The sequence below is a fragment of the Pinus tabuliformis genome, chromosome 2_1, assembly GCF_031772625.1.
Source record: "Pinus tabuliformis cultivar Carrire ecotype Pingquan chromosome 2_1, CPIR1, whole genome shotgun sequence".
Classification (NCBI taxonomy): Eukaryota; Viridiplantae; Streptophyta; class Pinopsida; order Pinales; family Pinaceae; genus Pinus; species Pinus tabuliformis.
In genome coordinates, this window is record NC_142299.1 from 404,537,477 (window position 1) to 404,552,501 (window position 15,025).

The window sequence follows — 15,025 nt, forward strand, 5'->3', positions numbered from 1 at the left end:
AGATATTCAAATGAAGAATATGAATGTATAACTCAACTAAGTATGACCTTCCTATCACCAAGGACTCATACTTACATTAATCACCCAACCAAGTGGGTATACAAATTTGACTCAACCACCCAACCAAGTGGAATTACATTTTTGACACTACCACCTAACCAAGTGCGATTACATATTTGACATGACCTCAAAAGTCCATACATGACTACATATGAAAATTATTACATCATAGGTCTCCACGTGACCTTTACATCAAATGACAGATATGACATTAATAACTGAGACCAAAAGATCTTAACAGTAGCATAATTCAACAACCTTAATGCCAACAATGCATTATTTTCTGCAAGGCTAATGCTCCCCCTGAACCTATGCATGTTCATTTCCAACAACTCATTCATCAAAGCATCTTCATCAATCAGATAAATATCAATGAGAGAAACATAACTCAATACCATATCTCTAGACTATACCCATCAACACCAGACCAAGAAAAATCAAATCATAGCTGTCAATAGCAAGTCAGAGGCTAATCTTGAGTCTCTCCCACATTTTTTCTATCAGAGAAAAACATACGTGACTACCTGCAAAGAAACTCAAATATATACGTAACTATACTTCATGAAACCCACGTACAGAAAGAAACCTTCTGAATTTTCACCTGTAGATTGAGCAGACTAGATTAACAACAAAATGAGGTAGAGACAACTCCTAGTTTTTTTCTAAGATATTCAAATGCTTCTCAGGGAAGAGATTTAGTAAATATATCAGCAACTTGTTCTTTGGAGGGAACATACTCCAATTTAACCTTTTTCTCAATCACTTGTTCTCATAGAAAGTGATACTTAATTTGAATATTCTTGGCCTTGGAGTGCATAATAGGATTTTTCGAAATATTAATAGCACTCGTATTATCACATAGGATGGAGATAGGTGGAGAACATTTGATTTGTATTTATTGTAATGTTTTCATCATCTATATAGGTTGTGTGGAACAAGATGCATCAGACACATATTCTTCTTCCGTTGTAGATAAGGCAATGGAACTTTGTATCTTGTTGAACCAAGATACGAGGCCCCATGAAAAATGCCCTTCCACTAGTGCCTTTCCGATCATCAAAATTTCCAGCCCAATCCACCCCTCTGTATGCATGAAGGGTAATATCTGCATATTTAGGATACCATAGACCAAATTCTTGGGCTCCTTGGAGATATTTTAATATTCTCTTTATAGCCTGAAGATGTGATTCCTTTGGAACGACTTGGAAACGTCCAACAATCCCAACTGCATGTATGATATCTAGTCTAGTACCTGTTAGATAAATAAGACTTCCAATCATATACTTATACTCTGGTTGGTTTACTTCAGTAGAATCATCATTAGAACTTAGGCTACATCTTGTCATCATGGAAGTACATACAGGTTTGTGATCTTCCATCATATATTTCCTCAGAATCTGCTCGAGATATTTTGTTTGTGAGAGAAAGATGCCATCCTTTTTTTTTTGCACTCATAGACCAAGAAAATAGGTTATTTCCCCAAGTAAATACATTTCAAATTCTTCATTACTACCAAAGATTCATAAATTCTTCATAGATTCTTCATTACTACCAACGATGATATAATCAACACAAACAACAATAATTAGCAGTTTATCATCCTCAATGTTTGTGTACAAGTTGTTCTTTGTGGATCATTTTGTGAAACCTTGTCGTTAAATATATTTGTCAAGATGATAATACCATGCCCGCGGAGCTTGTTTTAGGCCATATAAATCCTTTTTGAGTATTCATACAAGGTTTTCATCATTCTCCAAAATGAACCCTTCTGGTTGTTCAATATATACTTCTTCTTCTAGATCTCCATTAAGGAAAGCAAATTTTACATCCATTTGATAAACTTTGAAATGTCAAAAACTTGAAAATGCAAGAAACATACTTATGGCTTCAAGTTTGGCTACTGGAGAAAATGTTTCTTCAAATTCTGTACCTTCTTTTTGAGCATAACCTTTACAAACAAGTCTAGCTTTATTTCTAATGACCTCTCCATTTTCATTCAACTTATTTTTGAATATCCATTTTGTCCCAATAACAATTTTATCATGAGGCCTTGGAACCAATTCCTAAGTATCATTATTTTCAATTTGATCAATTTCTTCATTCATGGCCTTAACCAAACATTCATCTTTACTAGCTTGATTTACATTTTTTTGTTCAATGGTGGATAATAAATCTAGATAACTAGGAGATCCTATAAGGGTTCTTCCTTTTTGTACCCTAGATTCCTTTTCTCCTATAATTTGAGTTTCTAGATGATTCTTTTGAACATAACTGGATGGAGCCTTTTCTTTGTCTGATGTGTCTTCTTATTCTTCTTCATTAGTTTCTTATTCTATATCATTGAGATTTGATATGGTAAATCATTCACCATTATCATCCTCTTTTTCTGATGTTACCTTTTAGGGATTTTTGCATGCTTCATCAATCAAAATATTAATGCATTCAATAATTTTCCAAAGTCTCTTATTGTAACATTTGTATCCTTTTCTTCTAGATGAGTAACCAAGAAGTATTCCTTCATCTGCCCTAGCTTCAAACTTACCAAGTTTTTCATCATTATTTTTTATGAAACATTTTCTTCCAAAAACTCTAAAATTCTTACAGTGGGAAGCTTACCATACCAAAGTTCATACGGAGTTTTATCATTATTTACATGAACATGAGCCTTGTTGAGAATATTCATTGCGGTATGTGCAGCTTCACCCCATAAGGTGTCAATATTTTCATACTTATCAAGCATATCACGAGCCATTTGTTGAACAATTCTATTCATTCTTTCTGCCACACCATTTTGTTGATGAGTTTTTAGCCACATAAAATTGTCTTTTTATGCCAAGTTGTTCACAAAAATAAAAAAAATTCATTTGATATATATTCTCCTCCTCAGTCAGATATGAGACATTTTATTTTTAGATATAACTCATTTTCGACTAATGATTTTAAGACTTTAAATTTATCAAATGCTTCATATTTGTGTTTCAATAAACCGATCCAACACATTTTAGAAAGTCATCAATGAATAAGATATAATATTGTTCTCCACGAGGTGAATTTTTCCTTACCGGTTCGTACAAATCTATATGTATAAGTTCAAGAGGCTTACTTGTTGATCCTTCTTTGGCATTTAATTTAAATGTGGTTTTCTTACCTAATTGACATAACTTACATATGATATTTTCTGGTAGGGTGATGTTGGATAGATTACAAACATCATTGAGCTTGCTTGATTTGCTTATTTGAGAGAAGCTTAGATGTCCCAACCTTCTGTTCCATAACCATATTTCCTCTGCTTTGCCTAGGTAACATTGTTCTTGGCCACCTTTCAATATATACATATTTCTCGGGGTTCTTGGTCCTTTTATTATCGTGTTTCTTGTGTCAAGTTCACGAACCACACATTCTTTTGATCAAAATACCACCTCATTTCCTTGGTCACACATTTTTCTAATACTCAACAAGTTATGGTTTGATCCATCAACATACATAACATTACCAGCTTTAACCTTTTCTTTTAGAAAAACAAAACCTTTACCTTTAATGACAGCAGGTGAATCATTTCCAAAAGTGACATTCTTTTATTTATCTAAAGCATTGTATGAAATAGGTTTATCTTTATCACCTGTCATGTGTTTAAATAATTAATTATCAATGTGCCATTGGTTTTCTTATCCTTCTACAAATAATGCTATGCCACATCTTTCAGACCATAACTCCTTCCTTTTCCATACCTTACAATTTGTTGATATTTTCTCTTTTTGAGATGTTGATTGTAATTTGCTACTGCATTCAAATTATTCATGTCCAAAGTCATTGAAAAATGAGCATTCAATTTCATCTTTAAGAGGTCAGAGTGTTATTCTTGACTCTTGTCTCATTCCTTTTTTTATTTCTTCTCTAGTCATGCTGGTTTTGTATGCAACATATTGAGCAGCGTGATGACCAAAACTATGACATGAGAAACATTGTCCATTAAAGAAGAAATTTTTGTGATCATAGAATATTCTGGTGTTTTTTACCATTTGACTGGTGCTTCTGTTGTCGTTCATCCTTGGATTAGAGTGAACATGATTTACCCGTGGAATGCCTTTATTCTTTTACTAAGGACTGAAGCTTTATTGACTGGTTTTTGCTACATTTAGATAGATTTTGGTGGTGGCTGAAGACCTTTATGTTTGAGATGTTTCTCCAATGTATCCAAGACCTATCTTCATAAGAGGAGAGAATTTTACCTTGATAATTTCATCTAAGGTTTCAGATCCTTTAGCAAATCTAAGATTCAAAGTTTTTATTTTCTCAAGTTCCTTTCTTAGACTTACTACTTCACATTCTAACTTCTCATTATGATTTTCCTATTCTATGAGTTGATGCTTCAATGTATCTATTATAGCATCCATCGTCATTTAAATTTCATTTCCAATATTATCACAAAAAATAAAAATAAAAATCAAATATTATGTTTTAAAAATCGAAATAAAATGTGAAAGTCCGAAAACAGTGATTTAATTTTGATGGCATTCAAATCCGATATAAGGTGGGGCCCCGACCCATATATTAAAGTTCAAGAGATATCACAAGATATAAGCAAGCGTGTGCTCAAGAAGTGGGTAAAGTTTTCTACGGGGAACAACAAGCATGAGTTATAACTCAAGCTCAACCCCTGTAGTTGACCATGATGTCAAGGTATTTGACTGAGATCTACAGACTAAGATTTCTGCAGGGGTTCAAGCCCAATGAACCTCCCGTACACTCCCTACCCATGCAGTGGGCCACCCTCATCATTTCACTTCATCTCGTCTCTTCCATGTCATTCGCCACCCTCATTCTTTATTATCCACCTCACCCACCGTGCCCCATCACCTCATCTGCCACTCCATTAATTAGTTACATTAATTACAGGTTTTCCCTTCGCTTGATTATCATATATATAAAATACAAGCAAAACCCCATTGCATTAGTATTTTGTTTTAGTACTAAGCAACCTTGCATCCACTTCAGCAGTCTCAGTCACCAATCATCCCAGAAACTGTTATCAGGAACTGCCACTAGCACCTGTCACCTACAGTCACCATGGCCAAACAAGTAAGTTCATCATCAGTTATACATACCCCATTAATGTATTTCAAACGAGATATTTCTGATACACTATGCATAATTAAACATCTTTCACTGTATCAAGAGGTCATCCTGAACCATAAAATGTCTCCTATATTCATGGCAATGGTTACGTCAGGTGTTTTAGCTGCTTTTGTCCCCATAGCCCATTTATTCCCTGAATTTATTCAATGGCTAGCCTTAGCAATGTACCCCAAGAAATGTTTTGTAATGAATCAATTAAGGGAGAGTGTTTTTCAAGTAACCTCACAAATAATACACCAAGCTTTGAATTACCCTGTGTCTGGAACTTAAACCACCTTTACTGAAGAATATCTGATTTCATATTAGGATAAAATGTCTCCTCAGGAACTTTCTCATGTCACCTCGTTCCTCGGCCCAAAATCTGGTCAATTTTCCCTAGATGGAAATCTCTTATCTTTAGAAATATTTGCAGTTGATATAAGCCCTGTTTTGCAAGTAATTGCCAAGATTCTAGGAAAGGAAGACTCCAAATAGGTGGATAAATTTGTGTTGGGATTTTTCTCCTTAATGATGAAGCCAGAGATTGTACTAGACATTCCAACATTCTGGGTAGATACTATCAATACCCAATTTATGACCTTGCCTCTCATTGCGTCCTTCAAATTCCTTCAGTCGTTAATTATTTATTTCTATACCAGAATGCTAAACATTTTTTTGATTTCGGTCTAAATATTGTTGATATTAATAAAAAGAAGCAATCAGTTGTATTCTGGACGGACCTGATAAGGGGTGATCTAGGAGATAGTGGTTTATCTGAGTTTACTTCTTTATTCCATCTAATGGCTTATAAAATCTTACATGGAACCCTACCCCCAACTTTTCTTCCTAAAGCTCAAGAATTTCTTCAATTGAGTAAGGATGTGACATGTGGGGATTGGTTCATCTTTGAAGAGCATGCAAACATTAGGCTTTATGGAGCCTCTGTCAAGCTGTTGGGTCCCTATAATACTAGTAATTACCCCATTACTATTGTAGTTATACCCCTTATTTATATTGTTGTGCCCCTATTACCCCCATATTGTTATTTCTGTGCCCCATAGAATCCCTCTATTATTATTTTTGTGGCTTTATATTATTATTGTTAGGTCGGCTGGATTATATTGTGACTCCTTAGACTCCTATATATAGAAAGGAGGTTTTTTCATTTGTATCATCCAAGAATTGTTCATTTATGTAATGTAAAGGAGGTTGCCCCCTCGAAGAGGCTGAATTCTAAGGCCTTGATCTCTCTGTTCTATCTTTTCTTGAGCTAGTTTCATAACATTTGGTATCAGAGCTTTGGATTCTAGGGTTTCGCTGCTCCAAACAGGTCATCGTGGCATTTTCGCTATAAAGTTTTTTCTGTGATGTTTCAGAAGTCGAAAAAAAACCCATTTGAGAAGAAATCGCGCTGAACCTTGGGTCCGAATTTCAGAGCTTTTCCCGCGATATTTTCGGAGATATGATCTGAGGAATTTTGTCTTTTTTGCAGACTCCTGAATTACACTCAAAACAGGTGACCTGGGGAAAAGCGTCATAACTTTCTTTCTGAGCATCAGATTGAAATTTCGTAAGAAGGTACAGAAAGAGGACGGAATTTAGTTTTCTTTTGTATATTTTTCAGAGTCAAAGGTTGAAACAGTGACACGTGGCACTTCATACAAGTTCGCTCTACTGAACTAGTCTATAATCAGGTCACTGCGGGAGATTGTGCATAACTCTTTCTTGGAGAATCCAATTTGGATCAGACTAGTGGCATTGGAAAGAGGACATAGAAGGCTACTACAGATCACAATTTTAGAACTGGATGATTCGAAATTACAGAGATACATCAGATTCAATATCAGGCTTCTACAAAGTAAAATAAAGGGGTGTAGTTTTTTTTTTAATTTTTGCATAAGCTTGGTTTGAAGGAATTCAAAGGGCATAGTAAAGCATTATTATCAGTAACTGATGCCCCGAGGAAAGAAAATGCAAACATCTAGTAAGGAACCTGAAAGCTCTAGCATGACTCATGAAGAAGAGGAAGAAATGCTACATGATATATCAAAATTACAAGAACAAGTGCAACAAATGTCACGCTCGCAAAAGCTAACAGATGCTAAGATAAATGGCGTGGAATCTAAGATAAAGGGCATGGAAACTCAGATGAATTGCATGGATCAATTTACTTCACCAAGTTGGATCTTCGTTTGGGATATCATCAAATCAGAATGAAGATTGAAGACATTCCAAAAACGGCATTTAGAACTCATGAGGGTCATTATGAATTTTTGGTCATGCCTTTTGGCCTTACCAATGCACCTTCAACATTTCAAGGTTTGATGAATTCAATTTTCAAACCATTCCTTAGAAAATTTGTGTTGGTATTTTTTGATGATATACTAATCTACAGCAAGTCTTGGAAGGATCATGTTGAACATGTTGACAAGGTGCTACAACTATTGGAGGAGAAACAATTATATGCAAAAAGATCCAAATGTTTCTTTGGAGTCCAAGAGGTGGAATATTTGGGTCATATTGTATCTCATGAAGGAGTTAAGGTAGACCCTAGCAAAATTAAAGCCATTAAGGAATGGAAAATCCCCACATCCATAAAGCATCTGCGAGGATTTCTTGGGTTGACAGGGTATTATCGCAAGTTCGTTAAGAATTATGGGAGAATAGCAGCACCTCTAACAACATTATTTAAGAAAGATTCATTTTCATGGACTCCGAAAGCAACAAAGGCCTTTAAACATCTTAAAGAGGCAATGTGCCAAGCACCGGTCTTAGCTACACCGGACTTCACAAAAACCTTTATTGTGGAATGTGATGCTTCAGGAAATGGAATTGGTGTTGTTCTAATGCAAGATGAAATACCCATTGCTTTTGAAAGTCATCCAATCAAGGGAAAGTTTTTAAGCAAAGCTATTTATGAGAAGGAAATGTTGGCAATACTCCATGCACTTAAGAAATGGCGACCCTACCTAATGGGAAGACACTTCAAGGTAAAAACAGATCATGATAGCCTTAAATACCTTTTAGAACAAAGATTATCCTCTGAAGAGCAACAAAAGTGGGTCACAAAGATGTTGGGTTATGACTTTGAAATCATCTACAAAAAAGGGAAGCAAAATGTGGTGGCAGATGCACTCTCAAGAAAGGATGAGGATATGGAAGCATTGTTGTGTGCCATTTCTATTATCCAACCAGATTGGATAAACGAAGCAAAGGAGGAATGGAAGAATGACGAAGAAGTGTGGGCACTTATTCGAAAGCTACAACAAGATTCCAGTACTTCTGATACATTTAGCTGGAAAAATGATTCGTTATGGTACAAAGATCGCTTATACCTCTGTAAGAATTCCCAGCTAAAACAAAAGATTCTTATGGAATTGCACACTTCTCCCTTAGGAGGGCACTCAGGATTTTTAAAAACTTACCACAGGGTTAAGAAGGAATTTTTTTGGGATGGCCTTAAATCAGATATTCAAAAGTTTGTGGCGGAATGTTTGGTTTTCCGACAAAATAAAGTTGAAACAATTAAGACACCGGGTCTATTACAACCTTTATCCATTCCAAGCCAACGTTGGGAGGAGGTTTCAATGGATTTTATCACAGGTTTACCCAAGTCTGAGGGAAAGAGTGTCATCATGGTGGTAGTTGACAGACTTACCAAGTATGCACACTTTTGTGCATTATCACATCCATTTAAAGCCAGTACAGTTTCTACTGCATTTATGGAAACAGTTCAAAAGCTAGATGGAAACCCAAAGATTATTGTAAGTGACAGAGATCCCATTTTCACTGGAAATTTTTGGACAGAATTATTTTCTTGTCTTGGTACTCAGTTAGCTCATAGCTCATCTTATCATCCTCAATCTGGTGGGCAAACTGAGATAGTAAACAAATGTTTGGAAGGATATCTTCGTTGCTTTGTATCTGATAAACAGACACAATGGGTCAAATGGTTGCCTCTGGCTGAATGGTGGTATAACACTTCCTTCCATACAGCAACAAAAATGACCCCATTTATGGCACTTTATGGGTACCAACCACCATCAATCACATCATATTTAAGAGAAAATTCTAAGGTTCAGGCAGTGGAACATCACATCGAACATCAGCAACAAGTCCTCCAACTCTTAAAGGATAACCTCGTGTTGGCACAAAATAGAATGAAACAACAGGCAGATCAACATCGCAATGAAAGAAGTTTTGATGTAGGTGATTGGGTATTCCTACGGCTACAACCATATAAGAAAACGTCCCTAAAGCAAGCTAAGAAGGATAATAAATTATCACCAAAGTATTATGGTCCATACAAGGTGTTGGAAAAGATTGGTACTATGGCATACAAATTGGAGCTTCCTGCAGCTTCTCGATTGCACCCAGTTTTCCATGTTTCATGTTTAAAGAAGGTCATTGGCGACAAGCTCCCAGTTCAAACAATATTGCCAGAACTTGACGAGGAAGGAAAAATTATATTGGAACCGGAAGCAGTCACAGAAACAAGAACTCGATAGCTACGAAATCGATCAATTTCAGAGTATCTTATCAAGTGGAAGAACTTATCCGCTGAAGATTCCACATGGGAGGATGAGAATTTTATGCAGAAGTACCTAGAACTGCTCAAGCGTTGAGGACAACACTTTTTTGAAGGAGAGGGGAATGTTGGGTCCCTATAATACTAGTAATTACCCCATTACTATTGTAGTTATACCCCTTATTTATATTGTTGTGCCCCTATTACCCCCATATTGTTATTTCTGTGCCCCATAGAATCCCTCTATTATTATTTTTGTGGCTTTATATTATTATTGTTAGGTCGGCTGGATTATATTGTGACTCCTTAGACTCCTATATATAAAAAGGAGGTTTTGTCATTTGTATCATCCAAGAATTGTTCATTTATGTAATGTAAAGGAGGTTGCCCCCTCGAAGAGGCTGAATTATAAGGCGTTGATCTCTCTGTTCTATCTTTTCTTGAGCTGGTTTCATAACACAAGCCTTACAAGTTACCTAAATTTGTGCCAATGAGGCTTTTTACCCTTGAATTTATCAAGCAAAGCTTAAATGTAGATCAAGTTCATTTTGTTCCTATGAAGAAAGGGTTTTTCTTCAAGTTGCTTAAAGCAATGGGACCCTTCATTGTAAACACCAAATAGGCTACACAAGAGGTTGAGAGATTGTTGAATGAAATGTGTCTTTTATAGGTGGTTGAGTGGGCTTATGACCCTCATCAAATTATTTCAAAGAGAATACTGGAGAATGGATATTCAGCCTTTGTACATGAAAGTAGACCTGAAACAGAGAAATTGGAAAATGGAGGTTTGCAAAACACTCAGGGGACAGAGATTGAAACCCCTAGCATTACAGAAAAAGGTGTCAAGAGGGTTAGAGAGGAACTTATTGATCTGGATGAGGAAGAATTTGAAGCAGCAAAAAGGACCAAGCTTCAGGATGCAATGCCTTCAACACAACCTGGTTTTATGATTTACATAGGAGAAACATAAGGTGCCCTAGCTTCCCCATCTTCCAGAGAACCTGTTCATGATCAAGTTCCTTTAGTTCAAAGTATGTTTTCTGAGATAGCTGAGGGAAATCGGAAGGTAAAGTAAAATATGGAGGATCAAGTTGAGTCTCAAGTTGCTCCTGAACAAACTAGATTTCTATCTGCTATGAATTTGGAGAGGAGCCAACTTAAAATTCCTTTTTCTCATCCTATTGAAATATTAGTCGGGTCAACTAGTAATTTCAAGACTGTGAATTTAACTGTTGATACTCACAAGCTTCCAATGCTTGACAAGATCAATTTTCAGATGCAAACTAGGGAATTGATCGTAAATGATCTACATAAAACAAATGTAGCAATTTTTAATCCATAAAAAATGCTAAATAAGGTAATTCATTAATTAAAGTTGGAGAAAGCCAACTCCAGAGCTTTGAATGCTAAGGTGGATGAGCTAAAGAAACTCATCATTAAAATAGGTGTCAATCCTGATGACCAACCTACTGTTCAAGAATTATTGCAATCTTCCAAATCATAGATTGGGGTTTTGAAAAAGAAGTTGAATATACCTACAAGTGAGCATCCCATAGATGCAGAGATAGCTAAAGTAGAAAATGAAAAGGAAAAGCTCCTACAGGATGTGTTATAGAAAACTGAAGAAGTTTATTTACTTAAAGAATATTTGGACAAGCTGCAACGACAGGTGGACACTCATGTTTGTACAATAGTAATGCCAACCTACATAGATGATCCAACAACACAGGTTTTATAGTTGGGAACAGAGATTAAAATGGCTGAGCATGATGTAAAGAAAGCCCAAAGAGAGTTGGAAACAACTTGCAAGCTATTGAATTTTAGTGAAGAAGAAGCAAGAAGGGAGAAGGATAATGCAAAGAAATACAAGGAAGACCTCCTAAGGGCTAAAGATGAAATCAAAAGGCTAAAGGAGAAAATGAAGGGCAATATGTCCTTAATTCAAGCCAGAGAAATCCTATGGGATGAAGTCATTGAGGTTATCAAGGGTATTTGGGAATTTCTTGTTATTATATCTGAAGAGAAAACACTAGTTCGAGATATGGAAGAGGTAGTCATGAAAAATAAACAAAAAGATTTAGATAGATCAAATTTTGCAAAGAGGATGATAGATTTCATTAACTCTAAATCTACTGCAGAACTAAAGGAACATGACATGCCAGACAGAACATCATGTGCAATAGATTTTAATAAAATGATTGTCAGAAATATCTACAGGAATACTGCTGAGAAGAAGATTAATGAGATGAAGAAAGCAGTTTCCAAGTTTAATATCCTGTTTGATAAAAGAGTCAAAGCTGAACTTCCTTCTTCTGGGAGCTACAATAAAACTTGCTTCCATGGAAGACTTATGAGACTTTTCTAGTTGGGGCAAAGAGAAAAGTGGATAACGATCATGAAAAGGCATCAGAATTAAAGGGATCCACCATTGTAAACTACCTTAACAAATATTTTAAGCTTCTCCTAAAGATAAGCCTACTTATAGTAGGATTACAGCTTGTAGAATAGCACTTGACAAGTTAGAGGAAGCACCAAAGTCAAATATACCATTATGGAGAAAGTGAAAGGAACGGATGATAGAGCAGACCAAGGATGCATCAGTAGGACCTTCTACTCAAGCCACAGATTCAAATAGCGAGCAGTAATCACCAATCATAATTTAAATTCTCTTACGTCTTGTTATCTTATTTCTTGAGGAAAATGAGGTGTCGTTTACCCTCTAATGTAATATTATGTAATGACTTTTACTTTAGACAGTTTGAAGATAGTTAAGCAGTTTGACAGTTTTGGTAGTTACCAACTGTCCCATGGTGTATAAAAAGAGGCAAAATTATAGAAAAAGGGTCCGAATTTTGAAGAACCTAGAGACTATGATATTGTATTCTTGATAAATCGATGATTAATGAAAGAATCAGGAGTTCCACACATTGTTGGGTGTTATTTTGTAATTTCTCTGTTATGTGTCATCATGTTTCTTCCCTTCTTTAAATATGGTGATGAAGCTGCAGGTCTTTGTTTACTTATGTGAATGAAGTTAAAATTCCTTAAAAGAGTGCTCCTATATTTAAAGTTCTAACCTATATATTTATTCTAAGTTATATATAGTAGTTCCTATCAAACACAACATATTATCTTTAACTTCCAAAGGCATTTTTTCACACAACATTTATATCCAGCATCACATGGAATTTTGAGATTTTCATATCAACTAAATATTAAGGGTTAGAAGTTAGGTCCCTCAGGCCCTTCACATGAGGGTACATTATACAAATAAGTGACATACATAATAAAATTTAATGTCTTAAGAACAATTTCTACATAGCTAGGAAATCGGTTTCTTAAGAGACAACATTAATTGGTGTCGTTGCCGGGGAAGAAATCAAGAACATTTTTCCCTTGTTTTTTGATAATTTTTTCTAGTTGTTTAGTGAGGCGGAAATATTTGGTTGTATTAAACAGAAAACAATAAATTTGGCTTCAAAAAGGCCTCACACGAGGTCAGATACCTCACAGTAGAAAGCTCAAGCCCTTTCAGACCCTAAGAGATTAGTTTCGATGAGAGTTGGAAAGCAAAAAACTCCATTTACACAAAGTCCAACATTTTCCGCACTTGGCAGCAGTTCAACACGTCTTTCATCCAAACATTCACCTTTTATTGACCAAGAACTAACTTTTACATCCACTTCATTTCAAGAACCCAATTGTCAAGAATAGTCTTTAGAGTCTATTTCTTTCTCAGTATTCAAAAATATATCTGCTATAGTTGTTCAACTTGAGCCTATAACTACATTGCCACCTTTTCATACTCCATTTACTCCTCAGGCAGGTTCTATATCTTCTGGTACTCAAGGTTCAGTACGTTCAAGTGCAAACATGAGAGCATGTGCATTCTTGTTGAATAGGTATGCACCTATTCAGTTGCCACAATAGTTGAATCCAACGCCTCAAGAATACTTAAAAATTCTTCCTCGTTTCTCAAGGGAGGATGAGAAAATAGTAGATAAGAATATAGAAATGTTTTGTAATTTTGCAAAAAATCTCAATGTTGAACACATGGACATTTCTTTAAGAAATTTTTTGCAATCCTTGGATGGTGAAGCAAGAAAGTGGTTTAAAGGGCTTCCTAATAACTCTATTCCTACATGGGAAGAGATGGAACGCTAGTTCACCCAGATATGGGGAGAGAAACAAGATCATGGGTATTCATTTGCAGAGTTCAATGTTATTAAAAAGAAATATGATGAAAGTGTTGTTGATTTCATTAGAAGGTTCAATAAACTTTACAACAGTCTTCCAGTGGATATCAAGCCCCCTCCTATTGGAGAAAAAACAACTTTTGCAAGGACATTTGAATCATTTTTTGGGTTCACATTAAGGGAGAGGAGATCCACATCTGCTGATTAGATCCAAACTGATGCTTTAGAAATAGAAGCGAATATGGTGCCTACAGGTAAAGCATCAAAGGCACAGCATACCGAAGATAAGGGAAAGGCCAAAGTGGAATCCTCTCAAAGTCAAACATTAGAGGATATGAATAATGTGATTAAAAATTTGTCTAGAAAATTGATTAAATTGGAATTGGAGAGTAATAATTCTCAAAGGAAAGTACAATAAAATAGAAACTTTATTCCCCAATATAGAATACAACCTCTAAATTTTGCAGAAGGAGAGGAAAGACTAAGATCAGGTTCAAGCACCACTTTACTTAGGGGCAGATTTTGATGAATTACCAGAGCATTCCAAGGATCATGATGATCATATTTCCACATTGTATGCAGGAGATGAAGATGAACTAGGTGTTGACAGAGAGGAATATACAGAAACAGATGTCATTTATGATGAGAATGAAATTGATGAATATTGGAAGCAATTTACTGATTTTATGCAGGCAGAATTACATAAGAAATATGACTTGAGATAAAGGAAAAGATATAAAATTCAAGAAAATGAAGGTGAGCAGCGAGGTCCTGCTCCCCTACAAAAGGCGACTCCACAAGAACCATAGCCTGCAAAACAACAAAATAAAGGAAAACAACAACAGAATACAAATAGAAAAGCTCAAATACTTTGAGGTGAGTCTTCTCAAGACAAAATTGATAAAATTCCTTTAGCAAATTTTTTTTCCATTCCAAAAGAGATTCAGTGATGAAGAAAAGTGAAGATGAAACTGAAAAGAATACCCAACAGGTCCATGTATTTAGTCTCACTAAAGAGTTAGAAAAAATCAGAATTCCGGTGCCCCTCACAGAGTTGGTAAAAACACCAGTTTATCAAACATAGATTGTTTAGTTTATCAACCTGTCTCAGAATGTGAATATAAAT